Source organism: Salvelinus alpinus, chromosome 2, assembly GCF_045679555.1.
Source record: "Salvelinus alpinus chromosome 2, SLU_Salpinus.1, whole genome shotgun sequence".
Taxonomy (NCBI): Eukaryota; Metazoa; Chordata; class Actinopteri; order Salmoniformes; family Salmonidae; genus Salvelinus; species Salvelinus alpinus.
Window position 1 is genome coordinate 24,118,629 of NC_092087.1, and position 15,187 is coordinate 24,133,815.

At 41.5% G+C, this 15,187-nt stretch overlaps 1 protein-coding gene across 1 annotated transcript in view; it reads left to right on the top strand.

Moving 5' to 3' along the window:
* LOC139557203 (G-protein coupled receptor 22-like) overlaps positions 1-2,853 on the top strand; it is a 37,407-nt gene extending 34,554 nt beyond the window's left edge. The window contains exon 3 of the transcript XR_011671350.1: positions 2,612-2,853. The gene's annotated coding sequence lies outside the window, so the exon portion shown is untranslated. The remainder of the gene's footprint in view (positions 1-2,611) is intronic.
* The last annotated feature ends 12,334 nt before the right edge of the window (positions 2,854-15,187 follow it).

A 15,187-nucleotide genomic window follows, 5' to 3' on the forward strand; every position in this document is an offset into this window, starting at 1 on the left:
CTGGTCATAAGATAGGCAGTAGTAAAATATAATTTGAGTTTATTAGCTGTTAATAAGCTCTGAACCTATTGCATTGACACATTGTGATGATAGGGTTGTTCAGTGACAGCCCATCCGCTCAGCCACTGCATGGCATTGGATGGTCAATGTGTTCGTCCCTTTCCTCTCCTAACTTGTGAGTGTCACTTTACTTGATACAAGTGTTTCTTAGCTAGTAATATATGCACATCAGTTCCATAGTTCCCTGTTTGTAGGCCTCTGTAGTGCAGTGGTGGAAAAAGTACTCAATTGTCATACTTGAGTAAAAGTAGAGATGCCTTAATAGAAAATGCCTCAAGTAAAAATGAAAGTCACCCAGTAAAATACTACTTGAGTAAAAGTCTAAAAGTATTTGGTTTTAAATATACTTAAATATACCAAAGGTAAATGGAATTGCTAAGATATACTTAAGTATCAAAAGTAAAAGTATAACTAATTTTCAAATTCCTTATATTAAGCAAACCAGACGGCACCATTTTCTTCTTTTTTTATTTACGTACAGCCAGGGGCACACTCCAACACTCAGACATCATTTACAAACCAAGCATTTGTGTTTAGTGAGTCCGCCAGATCAGAGGCAGTAGGGATGACCAGAGATGTTCTCTTGATAAGTGTGTGAATTGGACCATTTTCCTGTCAAAATGTAAGTAGTACTTTGGGTGTCAGGGAAAATGTATGGAGTAAAAAGTGCATCATTTTCTTTAGGAATGTAGTGAAGTAAAAGTAAAAGTTGGCAAAAATATAAATAGTAAAGTACAGATACCCCCGAAAATTACTTAAGTAGTACTTTAAAGTATTTTTTACTTAAGTACTTTACACTGTTGCTGTAGTGTTCATAGTCTCTAAACTTGTGGCCTTTATTTGCTGTCTTGCTGTATCATAAACCCTGCAAGTGGAGAGCAGACTGTGGCTCTAAAGGGAACCTACTGGGTTTGCGACCACAAGTTTGCTCCAAAAGGCCATTAAGAACCTCGTCAGTGACTTGACCTACCTTCCAGCCTCCAGTCTACAGAGTGCATCTGCGGTTGTGGTGGAAATCGTCACTAGTCTGATTCTTGGAACCTACCCTGCAGACAGAGACTCCTCTGAGGGAGAGGGCTCCACCAGCATGGCATTGGTCGACCTGATGATGTGGGTGGTGATCTCGGTGCTGCAGGAACTTGCTGGTAGTCTTAAGATCACAGATGCTTTCAATGATACGAAGCAGCTACAGATCCTCTACTCCAGGCCTGTGGGCGTCAGGGTTATGCGCTCCATTCTTGATGACCTGCTGAGTATGGCTGGTGACCCCACTGCCCTGAGAAAAGCCCTGAGTGCTGGAGATAGTGAGGTTACCGGATCTGTTATGACAGCTGTAACTCTGTATGTCAGCTTATCACATGTGACTGAATAACTGGACCCTCCTCCTGTGTAAACTTCCATTTTATCTAGAAGTCTGAGTCACACCTTGGCAGTAAGTCCCCTCTTCTCCATGGAGAACGTCTTGTGATTGATCCCAATGTTGTGCGGGGTTGTAGAGCCAAACTACTGAGCCAAATATACTCTGAGGCACCAAAGAAGGAAGCCACACTCGTCCTGAGGGTCTGGAGAACCACCTGTCTGCGGACCTTGGAATGTCAGTCGCCAATGGAGAAACAGAGGCCAACTTCCACTTGAGGTGGAAGAGATTCTAGCCTCTGTGTATGATCAACTGGCCCAGTGCTCTGACTGGTCGAGCACAAAGATGATCCTTCAGTACAATGTCTCCTCTAAGAGCCAAATGGTGTCCAGAGACATTGCCTGCCTGATTGTGAGAGCCATGATGTAGCTCTTTCCCAGTGTGTACTCTCAACGGTACCCTATGAGAACTGGTGACTGTGGAGAGTACTGCAGAGTTGAAGAACACAAAGCTGTGAACTACTGGACCCTAATGTCCACTGGAACTATGCCTAATTCCCAATTTATGCACATCATCAACAAATTTGTGTATGACATCTTTTCAATTGACCCCGTCATGACTATGATGGATAAAGACATGACGACGCACTTCTGCTTTGCACATCAGCTTTGGGTCATTATCCAAAACGAGTTTGCCAAAGCTCCAAAGAGCAAAGCTCTCCTGAGAGCCTTGACTATATTACCTGACTGTGAAGAGAACCTGGGAAAGGTAGACTCTGATCTGAGAGATATGCTCTACTCTGGGTACGTTTCAGCATTCCCTGCAAACCAACTTCATATTGATGCCTTCATGGAGGACAAGGAGTTGTGTTTTATAGTCTCCAGAATGGTTGTGGAAAAGTTGATAGGTCACTGAACCCCATCAGTGTTGTTCTCGGATCCCATTGTTGTTGGATCAGAGTTAATCAGCTAAAGAGTAAGCTTTCTCTATGAATACAATTAAAGTTTTTTAGTCACTCAAATACGCTGTTTACAGTGTGGACTAGCAGACTTTTCAGCCTCATACACTCTTCGCAGATCATTGACATATGAGGACCTTTCAAGTGTGTCAACAAATCAATGTACAGAACATGGTCTGCAAAGAGTAAAGTAGATTTGGAGGTGAATACAAATATGACTTCTTCCTATCTTTCAGGTGACCGTAAATTGCCCCAGAAATAAGGGAGGAGTCCTCCGCCATGTTTGGAGAGCAGTGAAGCGACTCACCTGTGGCTGCTGCCGACATGCTAGAGCTTGACCAAGCCGGGACTAAAATACATAGCCTAGACAAGTAGTCATTGTTATATGATCATGTGCAAGGCCTACCTTTTCAAAATCAGTTATTTCATTATTAAAATCGTTATTGTATTGATATGAATAAATTGCTTATTCATTAGAGCGACTTGTCCCTGTCATTATTTTCAGCTATCATGTTTTGATGCCCAACATAAGCCACAGTGCAGACCTATTCTGGTGTATAGATGAAGCAACATTTCAAGCAAACATAGCCCCGTTTATAGCATTATAAGGTATCCTTTGGTCTTAGACAGAGCCCTATGTATTATTTGGTATCAGAGGAGGCTGGTAGGAGGAGCAATAGGAGGAAGGGCTCATTCTAATTGCTGGAATGGAATCAATGGAACGGTATCAAACACATCAAACATATGGACACCAGCCATTACAATGAGCCCGTCCTCCTATAACTCCTCCCACCAGCCTCCTCTGTTTGGTATTTACAGTAGCGCCATTAAAAGTGTTTTAAAAAACGACGTATATTGACAAAAGGTTCCTCGATTGAACACAAGGTGGTGCTGTTATATAGTTTGACATTTATCGACCCTGGTGTTTGGCCTGGGGCCTGGGCCCTGGGCCCTGGTCTGTAGTGTAGTTTCAAACTACTCTAATGATCAAAAATATCAATAAGAAAAGATAATACCTACCGCACTACAAAACATGTATAGAATGGTTCAAATAATCTCAATTGGTTAATTAATATAATTGGCTTATTGAATAATTAGTGTTAATGATTGGCATTGTTTATGTTTGAGATTTGAGTCATGATACAGAGTCATGTCAGGATAGCATTGTTGACAGTGCCACATAGGTAACCTACGACCCCATGTATCCACCTCAGAGAAAGTGTTTTCACCACCAGCAGGGGTGTGACAGACAGACAGGAATATTGGGCCTGGTCCAGTCCAGTCTACAAAGGGATTCTGGCCCACTCATAATTAGTTTGTCTGTCCACCTGCCAGCAAGGTCAAGATTTGTAAGGAGAACGTTGGTCGAAGAGAGCAGGCCCAGGATTTCGGAGTACAAAACAGGTCAGGGATTTGCGTCATCTCCATTGAAACACAAGTGAATGGTGCACTCCCTCTCTGCCTCTCTCAGTGGCAGTGTTCTAAACAGCAGTGCATTCTAAATGAATGGAGCGAGAATGTTTTAGAGCGAGAGAGCGGAGAGAGTGAGGCGGGAGATTGACGGGGTCAGAGTGAGGCGCACAATTTTCTGGGTACTGCTAGGCATTGACGACTATGCAGAGGAAGAGGTTGATAGTGTGTGTGTGTATGTGTGTGTGTGTGTGTGTGTGTGATCATAAGAACACTCTGTTCATTCCACGGCCTCTCATTTTCATCCCTACCCACACAATGTCAGATAATATGTTACCGTATATGTATCATCTCAACAAATATATTCACATGTTACTAGGTTATTTGTGGCAATGTGTGATTATGCAAGACGATGCTAAACAAGGCAGCTACTGAACGTTTCTTTAAGCAACAGTCGTCTCTCACTCTCATTCGTTTGTTCTCCATGCCTGCCAGCTGTGTGTGACTTGGAAAGTCTAGCAGACTTTCCAAGTCTCTTTGTTTAGGCAGCTCCTCGAAAGGAAACTGCCTGAACATGCCAATCAAGCCACTTACTGATTCAATTTGGTAATAGAATGAAACATTAAGGCAGTGGGAGGAACATTAACTGTTTTTGCTCTAATGAATCTAACCTCCATTCAGTCCTGTTCCAAACCGCTCCCACAAGTATTCTGGTAAAGTTGGCATCACTTGAAGGCTTGAATAACCTGAACAACAATGACTTCTACAGGCTCGGTAAACACCCTATGTCCTGTCCCTTAGTTCCTGGGCCTTTTTAAACAAGCCCTGAGCCGGACAGACAGACTAACAGACACAGGAGGGAGTTACAGAAAGACAGAGTGAGGGGTAGAGAGAGGGTGACAAGGCAAAAGAGTGAGAGTTGGTCACATAATAGCATGTTTACAATACAAAGAATGATTAGGGTAAACAACCATTAAAAGTGAGAGAAGTGGGATCTCTGACAGTTGCTACTGGTAGTAATTATTTGTGTGGTCAACTTCATAGCTAGCCCCTAAATCCTAACAAACCACAATAAACAACAACAACTAACCTTTTCCTGAGTGTGTAAGTTGCTTTGGGCAATATTGTTCTATAACACTAAATTATACTGTTGAACCATTAGTAATTTAGTATAGCCTAAGATTATGACAATACTATATAGCTCAGAAAGTCTACAAACTTGCAATGAGTGGAAAGTGTTCTTCAGTTGACAATTTCCTGCATGTTGCACTGATGCTGATAGGTCCACCACCACTGTTTCACATTACGTGTAATTATTGGTTTTTCCCCTTTCAGCACATTGGCTAATATTCTTTCCATGGTTCTGTACACTACTGTACTATGTTGTCTTATCTTATGGGAACTGAAAACGCTTTATTCACCATTTTCAAACATGTTCAAAAAGCACAAATAGCTAGATTCCTTTTAGACACATGTCCGTACACAATAAAACATGTTGACAGAATAAAATGGATTGCTAGCCCTAAAACACGAGGACAGTTCCCATGTGGTGCAGCACCTGTCATGTGCTTCTTGTTTTCCATTTTCAATTCCATTACCAATCATAATAGACACGGCCTATTCAATTGTCGCTCTACAATTTGAGGAAATGTTCTGGCTACATCAGGAGAGAAAGAGTGTTTGACATGACGTATTTGTGACTATCCCACTCCATTATGACATAACAGCATTAGCATCAAAAAACATTTCTTCACAAAATGTCAAAGCAGTTTTGTCCCTGGGTAAGGGGATAGAATGTCCCTTATCCCTGTCATTGTGTGGGGAGTAAAGCGCTCTGTTGTCCCTGCTGTGTGATTGAGCAGAAAATAACTAACCCACGCATGCTCCCTCCAACCAGCTCTGGGCTAGGGAACAACCGGGGGATTGTTCTGTGTGTAATTTATACACAGGGTTGGGGAGTAACTGATTAAACTATTAAATGTAATCAGTAACATCTAATCTGATTACAAAAAACTATAACTGTTACTGTTACTTTACCAGCAACAACAAAAAATTGATTACTTTTAAATTCAGAAGGGATGTTTGCGAGAAAAAAATCCATTATGACACCTTTCTGTTCAACATTGAAAAAAGGTGCAAGTTAAAGTTTGTTCCACCCGAGAGTGTCATAGACCACTATGATGACGTACAAAATACATTTGATGGATATTTTTTGTCTTCTTCTAATGCCTGAAAGGAAAACTCCACCCAAAAACTATATTTTGATATTTGTTTCATTGGTCCTGTCACGCCCTGACCATAGAGAGCCTTTTTATTCTCTATTTTGGTTAGGTCGGGGTGTGACTAGGGTGGGTGATCTAGTGTGTTTATTTCTATGTTGGCTTGGTATGGTTCCCATTCAGAGGCAGCGGTTTATCGTTGTCTCTGATTGGGGATCATATTTAGGCAGCCATTTCCCCACTGTGTTTTGTGGGATCTTGTTTTGAGTTAGTGCATGTTAAACCGCTTATGTTACGGTTTGTTGTTTGTTTCCGTTCTTTGTTTTTGTAAGTTTTTCAAAAAATAAAGATGTGGAACTCAGAGCACGCTGCGCCTTGGTCCGTTTCTCCACACAGTTATGTTACCGATTACAAATTTGGACAGGTAACTACTAACTTTAATGAATTACATTTAGAAAGTTACATACTGTCATAACTGTCCTGTAAGGATCCAAATGGGTCAGATTAGCTTTGCAATAAATAACTTCAACCAGATCCCCTTTCACCCACAGAGGGGGGAGAAAAGAACTGGTGGGGGGGTTGACAGCTCACGCCCTGTTGTAAATCAATTTCAGAACATTCAGCTATCTCCCTTTCCAAATTCACCCAAGGAATGTGGCTTTGTCTACACAGACCTTTTCCCACCAAAACTCTAACACGTTCTGAAGCGAATACTGGAACAACATTTCTAACAAAGAACGTGGGGAATGGTCAGAGGCAATATGGAGAACACTGGTGACGTTTCAGGTGTTGTTTTGTGATGTCATTAAAAATGTTATAAAGGAAATACTGTAACTTGAAAAGTATACACACTATTTGTGTGAAGTGTTCGTCCGATGAACTGTGCATGAAATATGAAAAATTATGAAAGTGTTTTAGTCGAGAGAGGGATATGATTTTAGGAGCCATAAGAGATAAACGTTTCCATAACTTTATAGAAGTAAGTAGTCACAGCCCCCTTGAGTGAGGTCACATAGCGAGTCAGCCTGAAGGAACACCCCCCCTTTTTGAACGAACAGTATAAAATTATGGGTTAACAATTAACATGTCAGACCAGAAAGACATCAAGCTGCAGCTCACATTTAAAGTGGTTGGAACTTTGAATCTCAACACGAGATAGAGATATAAAGTCACCACCTGGACAATCACTGGTAATGCTGATTAGCTGTCCTAAGTATCTAGAAAAGAGAATTTAAGTGGGACCATTCTACTACTCTCTTCAAACCATCGTATTTTACTACTCTCATCAACCCATTGGGAACCATCAACACGGCTGGTTAGCCTATCTTCAAAGGAGCATCTTCCAGAGTGAATGGAAGTAGAATAAACTCTGTAGTTCTGTTCAGGACTACACGACAAGTCATTGGATAACGGACGACAGCAGAGAACAACAGTAGAAGACGGGTGGGGACCCCTTTTGGACAACCAGAGCCTTACAAGCGTGCCGCAAAAAGGCCCAACACCCTTTCCAAGAAGGCCTGGTTCAGACAAAATACACAAAGAACCAAGATATTTCACATAAATACATTCGTGATTTCTTACTCGTGTTCATGTGCAAAGTATATGATTACTGTGAGAGTAGTTTCTAAATGTACCAAAGTATTATGTCTCTGTCCCTCAGATATTGGCAAACTGCTCTATTGTACTTATTGGAGAAAATGTAAACAGAGCTGAGTCATGCATTTAATGTGTTATGCAATCAAGGATACAGGTGGCTAGGGTTGCACATTTTGGGGAATATTCAGAGGGGGAAACTTTCCGTGGGAATGAATGGGAAAATATGGGAATTGTAAGGGGTGCGTACTGGCGGCAGAGAAGTCAGACGCAGGAGAGCAAAAACTGTGTTTCCAAACGGCGCAGTTTAATAACAAACAAAAAACACCGGAAAACAGAACAATCAAATAATGGTTACATAACCCGACGCACACCAGGACAGACGTGCACAAGCACTTACAATAAACAATCACCGACAAGGACATGAGGGGGAGCAGAGGGTAAAATACACAACATGTAATTGATGGGATTGGAACCAGGTGTGATGGAAGACAAGACAAAACCAAAGGAAAATGAAAAGAGGACCAGCGATGGCTAGAAGGACGGTGACTTCGACCGCCGAACGTCGCCTGAACAAGGAGAGGGTCCAACTTCGGCGGAAGTCGTGACAGGAATTAATGGGAATTAACGGAAATATATGCAAAATATTATTAATACCATTTAAATGTATATGTTTTTTGCACTGGATATAGTTACCATATCATATGGAGACAGAAACATAAACCTTATCATAAGTAGACATAATTGCAAATGATTCAATCCTTCCAATAGAAATTTTTAAAAACTTTTTACAGTTGAAGTCGGAGGTTTACATACACCTTTGCCAAATACATTTAAACTCAGTTTTTCACAATTCCTGACATTTAGTACTAGTAAAAATTCCCTGTCTTAGGTCAGTTAGGATCACCACTTTATTTTAAGAATGTGAAATGTCAGAATAATAGGAGAGAATGATTTATTTCAGCTTTTATTTCTTTCATCACATTCCCAGTGGGTCAGAAGTTTACATACACTCAATTATTATCTGGTAGCATTGCCTTTAAATTGTTTAACTTGGGTCAAACATTTCGGGTAGCCTTCCACAAGCTTCCCACAATAAGTTGGGTGAAGTTTGGCCCATTCCTCCTGACAGAGCTGGTGTAACTGAGTCAGGTTTGTAGGCCTCCTTGCTCGCACATGCTTTTTCAGTTCTGCCCACACATTTTCTATAGGATTGAGGTCAGGGCTTTGTGACGGCCACTCCAATACCTTGACTTTGCTGTCCTTAAGCCATTTTACCACAACTTTGGAAGTATACTTGGGGTCATTGTCCATTTGGAAGGCCCATTTGCAACCAAGCTTTAACTTCATGACTGATGTCTTGAGATGTTGCTTCAATATATCCACATAATCTTCCTCCCTCATGATGCCATCTATTTTGTGAAGTGCACCAGTCCCTCCTGCAGCAAATCACCCCCACAACATGATGCTGCCACCCCCGTGCTTCACGGTTGGGATGGTGTTCTTCGGCTTGCAAGCCTTTTTCCACCAAACATAACGATGGTCATTATGGCCAAACAGTTCTATTTTTGTTTCATCAGACCAGAGGACATTTCTCCAAAAAGTACGATCTTTGTCCCCATGTGCAGTTGCAAACCGTAGTCTGGCTTGTTTATGGCGGTTTTGGAGCAGTGGCTTCTTCCATGCTGAGTGGCCTTTCAGGTTTTGTCAATATAAGACTTGTTTTACTGTGGATATAGATACTTTTGTACCGGTCTCCTTCCTGAGCGGTATGATGGCTGTGTGGTCCCACGGTGTTTATACTTGCGTACTATTGTTTGTACAGATGAACGTGGTACCTTCAGGCGTTTGGAAATTGCTCCCAAGGATGAACCAGACTTGTGGAGGTCTACCATCTTGGGTGATCTCTTTTGATTTTCCCATGATGTCAAGCAAAGAGGCACTGAGTTTGAAGGTAGGCCTTGAAATACATCCACAGGTACACCTCCAATTTACTCAAATGATGTCAGCCTATCAGAAGCTTCTAAAGCCATGACATAATTTCAAGCTGTTTAGAGGCACAGTCAACCTAGTGTATGTAAACTTCTGACCCACTGGAATTGTGATACAGTGAATTATAAGTGAAATAATCTGTCTTTAAACAATTGTTGTAAAAATTACTTTTGTCATGCACAAGTAGATGTCCTAACTGACTTGCCAAAACTATAGTTTGTTATCAAGAAATTTGTGGAGTGGTTGAAAAACGAGTTTTAATGACTCCAAACTAAGTGTATGTAAACTTCCGACTTCAACTGTAGTTACAAATTGAACTTTAATTAAATAAGTTGACTCTTCACATGGGATGATTTCACTGAACAACAAAAGGGAGTATTGAATGATCCCCAACGATCCATCGCATCTCCCAAAAACTTTTTCAATATACATCATTAAAATGATAGTCTAGAAACTAAAGCTTTGGTTGTCTTCCTCTCAGGCTTCCATTTCTTCTCCCTGGACCTCCTCAATGTCCACCTCTTGAACATCAGACTCTGAGGCCTCATCTTCACTGTCACTTTCCAACCTTGTTGAGGATGGCTCGTTGTCAGGCTCAAAAAGCATAACATTTTCCCGGATGGCCACCAATTTTTCAACCCTTGTATTGGTCAGCCTGTTGTGTGCTTTGGTGTGTGTGTTCCCATACAAGGACCTGAGGCGGCTGATGTTGGTGGGATTTGGAGGATGATGGAGGCAACAGGGTAAAGAGCCTCAGATCCACAAAGTCACTTCCACCAGGTGGGTGATGAGATATGTTGGCACGACTGCCATATTGCATCTCCATCCCAAAGCCATTGCTTGTAAGTGTACTTCGCCAGACTGCCAAGAACCTTGCCCTCATCCAGGCCATGGTGGCAAAACACAGTAGTGATGACACCATAGGCCTTGTTGATCTCTGCACCAGACAGGATGCTCTTGCCAGCATACTTGGGTCCAACATGTACGCTGCGGGGTGCATGGGCTTCAGGCAGAAGTCTTCACGCTTTTTGATGTATTTCAGAACTGCAGTTTCCTCTGCTTGGAGCAACAGTGAAATGGGCAGGGCAGTGTGGATTTATTCTCTTACATCTGCAAGCAGAGTCTGAACATCAGACAGGATGGCATTGTCTCCCTCAATCCGTGCAACTACTACTGCTATAAGTTTCAGGCTGCTTGCTACGCTCACTCAAAATACATCATCCAGGAGGATCCTCTTGATGGGGCTGTCCAGATCGGCAGACTGTGATATGGCCATTTCTTGGAGAGACTCCTTCCCCTCCAAGGGACTGTCTAACATAATGACAACACCACTCCAACAGGTGTTGCTGGACAGTTTCAATGTGGTGCTCTTATTCTTCTCACTTTGCTTGATGAGGTAGATTGCTGCTATAACTTGATGACCCTTCACATACCTAACCATTTCCTTGGCTCTCTTGTAGAGCATATCCATTGTTTTCAGTGCCATGATGTCCTTGAAGAGCAGATTCAATGCATGAGCAGCACAGCCAATGGGTGTGATGTGAGGGTAGGACTCCTCCACTTCAGACCAAGCAGTCATCATGTTCGCAGTCTGTCACCAGTGCAAATACCTTCTGTGGTCCAAGGTCATTGATGACTGCCTTCAGCTCATCTGCAATGTAGAGACCAGTGTATCTGTTGTCCCTTGTGTCTGTGCTCTTGTAGAGTACTGGTTGAGGAGTGGAGAGGATGTAGTTAATTATTCCATGCCCACGAACATTCGACCACCCATCAGAAACTATTGAAACTAGAAACTCTGCATCCAGCAAATGAGTAGATAAAGCATGTCTGTTTGGAGGGGTGTATGCTGGGCAAAGAACATTCAGAAATCTCTTCCAATACACATTGTCTGTGAGCATCAGAGGTGAACCAGTTGCATACACAGCTCGAGCAAGACATTCATCAGCATTTCTCTGACTATGTTCCTCCATTGAGTCAAAAAACAAAGGACCATGAGCTGTTGCTATCAATAAGGTGTCTGATTAATCATTTTCACTTCGCATAGAAGTAGAGGGACTTTTGTCAGAGGTTGCTTGTTGAAGCGCTGAGGGAACTTCATGCATTTGGCCAGATGATTCTGCATCTTTGTTGCATTCTTCACATATGATTTGGCACAGTATTTGCAAATGTACACAGCTTTTCCTAGCTGCAGTGAAATGCCTCCACACATCAGATAGTGCCTGTAGCATTTTCCTGTAAAGATTAGAAAAAAATTATGTACAGATAAATATTTAAGCAGCTAGACTAAACAACTCATTTGTAAGATAAATGTTTTAAGATGAAACATGTATGGAAGAAGGTGAATTAACACTCCTCAGTTAGCAGGCTCAAGCAAGCTAAACCCCACATGATAGCAAAAACTAACCAGCAGAAATGTTTGACAAGTTAGAAATGATTTAAGCACACTTTGCTGTAAGCTACTACTTACTAGTTAACAAACAATCATGTATGTCATATAAAATATATTCACCCCACCCAGTATTGTAATCAAAACTTACCAGAAAGCATGTAGTCCTTGGCTCAGACTGTGTAGTTAAACCAAAATATTCCACAAGACCTAGAATTTCCTTATGAATATCCCACAAAAAAGGTTAATTGTTATAAGCTTTTTTGATGAATTTAAGCAAAATTCCCCAAATTCCCAGGCTTAACTTTCCATGGTAAATTTCCGGAAGAATGGCTGAAATTTACCGGAAGGTTTCCGACCCTTTGCAGATTCATGGTCTCTACATTGCATATAAAAGCTTCACATGGATATTTTCAGTGTTATTAAGCCTTACCAATCCTGCAAGATGTCTTCAGATTTTATTTAAGTCAACATCATTCAGTGAATTTGCTATTTACTTTATTCTCTGCAGAAATGTAGTCAGTGCTTGACTTGGGCAGGAGTTCACCGGAACTGAGTACCGGAACACCTCCGTACCTTCAGGCTCTGATCAGGCCCTACACCCAAACAAGGGCACTGCGTTCATCCACCTCTGGCCTGCTCGCCTCCCTACCTCTGAGGAAGTACAGCTCCCGCTCAGCCCAGTCAAAACTGTTCGCTGCTCTGGCACCCCAATGGTGGAACAAACTCCCCCACGACGCCAGGTCAGCGGAATCAATCACCACCTTCCGGAGACACCTGAAACCCCACCTCTTTAAGGAATACCTAGGATAGGATAAAGTAATCCTTCTAACCCCCCCTCCCCCCCTCCTTAGAGTTAGATGCACTATTGTAAAGTGGTTGTTCCACTGGACATCATAAGGTGAATGCACCAACTTGTAAGTCGCTCTGGATAAGAGCGTCTGCTAAATGACTTAAATGTAATGTAAATGTAACTTCAGATATTCTATTCTTGAGTTCTATTCAGATATTCTATTCTTGAGTTCCTCCTGCATTACTTATAGAATATTAGCTCAAAAGTATTGAGGAGTCCCTGTACCTAAATATAAACATTACCAGCACCCAAAATGAGTACCGGCACCTACTTCAGTCCAAGTCAAGCACTGATTGTAGTGACAGCTTTGTTGAATCATATAAACTTTGTAATGGCAGTCAAACATAAGTTAAATGACCAAAGTTGCTATGCTTGCTAGATAACGCCAATGAATGACAGAATATCTCCTATTTGGCAAAATCGAGTTGATGATTACACAGATAGCAGATCTGCTCATGAATAACAGAGAGTTGAAGAGAGGATTTTGTTTAAATATCAAGGTACAGTATCTTAACAGGGACCAACTCTGTTTAAAAGATATATACATATCTACTCTCATGCCATTTGTTGATCACACATTTTCAACCGAAGCTCTCATATGGGCAGCAATACGAGACAGCGCAGAGAAACCGGGGAAATGTTATAGCAGTATTTTGACATGCATAGGCGAGATGTACTTTGATAATGCAACCTATGGATTACAGAATAAAGTTAGGAATTTTCATTCGAGACGGGAGTCAGGATTGGGAAGATAGGAAAATAGCTCAGGCTCTATATAAGGTAACATAAGGTTAGCATACTAGATACATTATAGACTACACTTGATTTAGGGTACATTATTGCATGCTAAATGTTTCTGATCAGTGAACGAATAAATGAGCTAGCACTTCCACTTGTCCAGCCAGAGATCAATTAACCAAATATACAGACAGATTCAGTGAAATAAAATCACATTGACTGATTAGACAATTCACAGGCTTTTGGTCAGGAGTAGGCCAGGCTACTACGCAAGTGAATAGCAAAATCCACTTGTATTTTTTTCATACCTAAACGGGTCCTAAAATTCCAAATCAAATAGCTAAATGATCCATATAATGACTATCTTAAAACAATTCCATATGTCTGCTTAGCAGCTTATCATTATAGCCTGCTGTTTTCTAGAAATCGGTTTGGGGCAAATTTTTCGCGTGGGGGTTCATTTAATTTCTGTGATGTCAGATCAGGCCTGGGCTCGGGCTTCATTTCACCAGGCTTTGGTCTGAAAGGGATCAAATTTTCAGTTCTGATGAGAACTCTATACTGCAATTCGGGTCTTGTGCAGTCCGACAGTGTCAATTATACATGTGCTTCGAATTTATGGTGACTTTGTGTTAAGTTAATACGCTAAGGCTTCCATGAGACAACCTGTTTATATAATGTGCTATTTCATTTTTAATCTGCTGCTGCACATGTTGTGTATTTCGTGGAATTGCATTAGTGCCGACATTGGGGGGAAATGTTGTAATTTCCCAGGTCTTGTCATTTAATTTTTTGGGGGAATTGTGAAGCATGGTCCCGGGACAGTACCGGGATCCCAGTTACCGGTGTTAATCCCTAGTATGGTGGTTATGCAACATGTCAACTTGTGTATAAGAATTATGTTGCATTTACTGCACTGTGTACATTCAAAACACGTGTCCTTGATATGCTTTTCCTAATATTCATGTCTTGATGTTTCACCTCAAAACCTTCATATATGTGTTTCTCTGCTGTAATGTGTGCAATCTTCTTTAAAGTAAAATATTTTGGTAGTTTTTGTAAATATTTGAGCTACAGACATGAAAAATTACCTTGGAGTTTGGTCAGATAAAAACCATCTCTTTCCCTCCATTCCTTGGCTTCTGTAGCCTCGTTCCTGAATTGGCAACATCTGTTCTGGCGAACTCCTGCTGGTCTTTCTCTCGCTCTCCATCCATACACATACATGGACATGCTTCAGAACATGCCCCTGCTATGTAACGTTTTAAAAATTGTATGACTGCCTTACTTTTGCCGGGCCCCAGGAAGAGTTGCTAATGGGGATCCATAATACAAATACTCCCCTCCTTCTACCACCTGTTTTAAAGCAGCAGCTGCAGCCAAATAGGATGTTTTTTTCCCCCCTACATAATTTGATTTACAACACAGTGTGAAAAATAGAGGTAGGGTGTAGACAATCAAAGGACGATGAATGTAATAAGAAACCTTAGGTGCTACCTTAAGGCCGATAGCAACCACTACAGAATTTCCGGTCAGAACAAGGATGAGACGTATGTCCAGGTTAAAGCGAGTTTAATGGAAGAAGATGTCCACATTCACACACATACCCGACCACTCATGG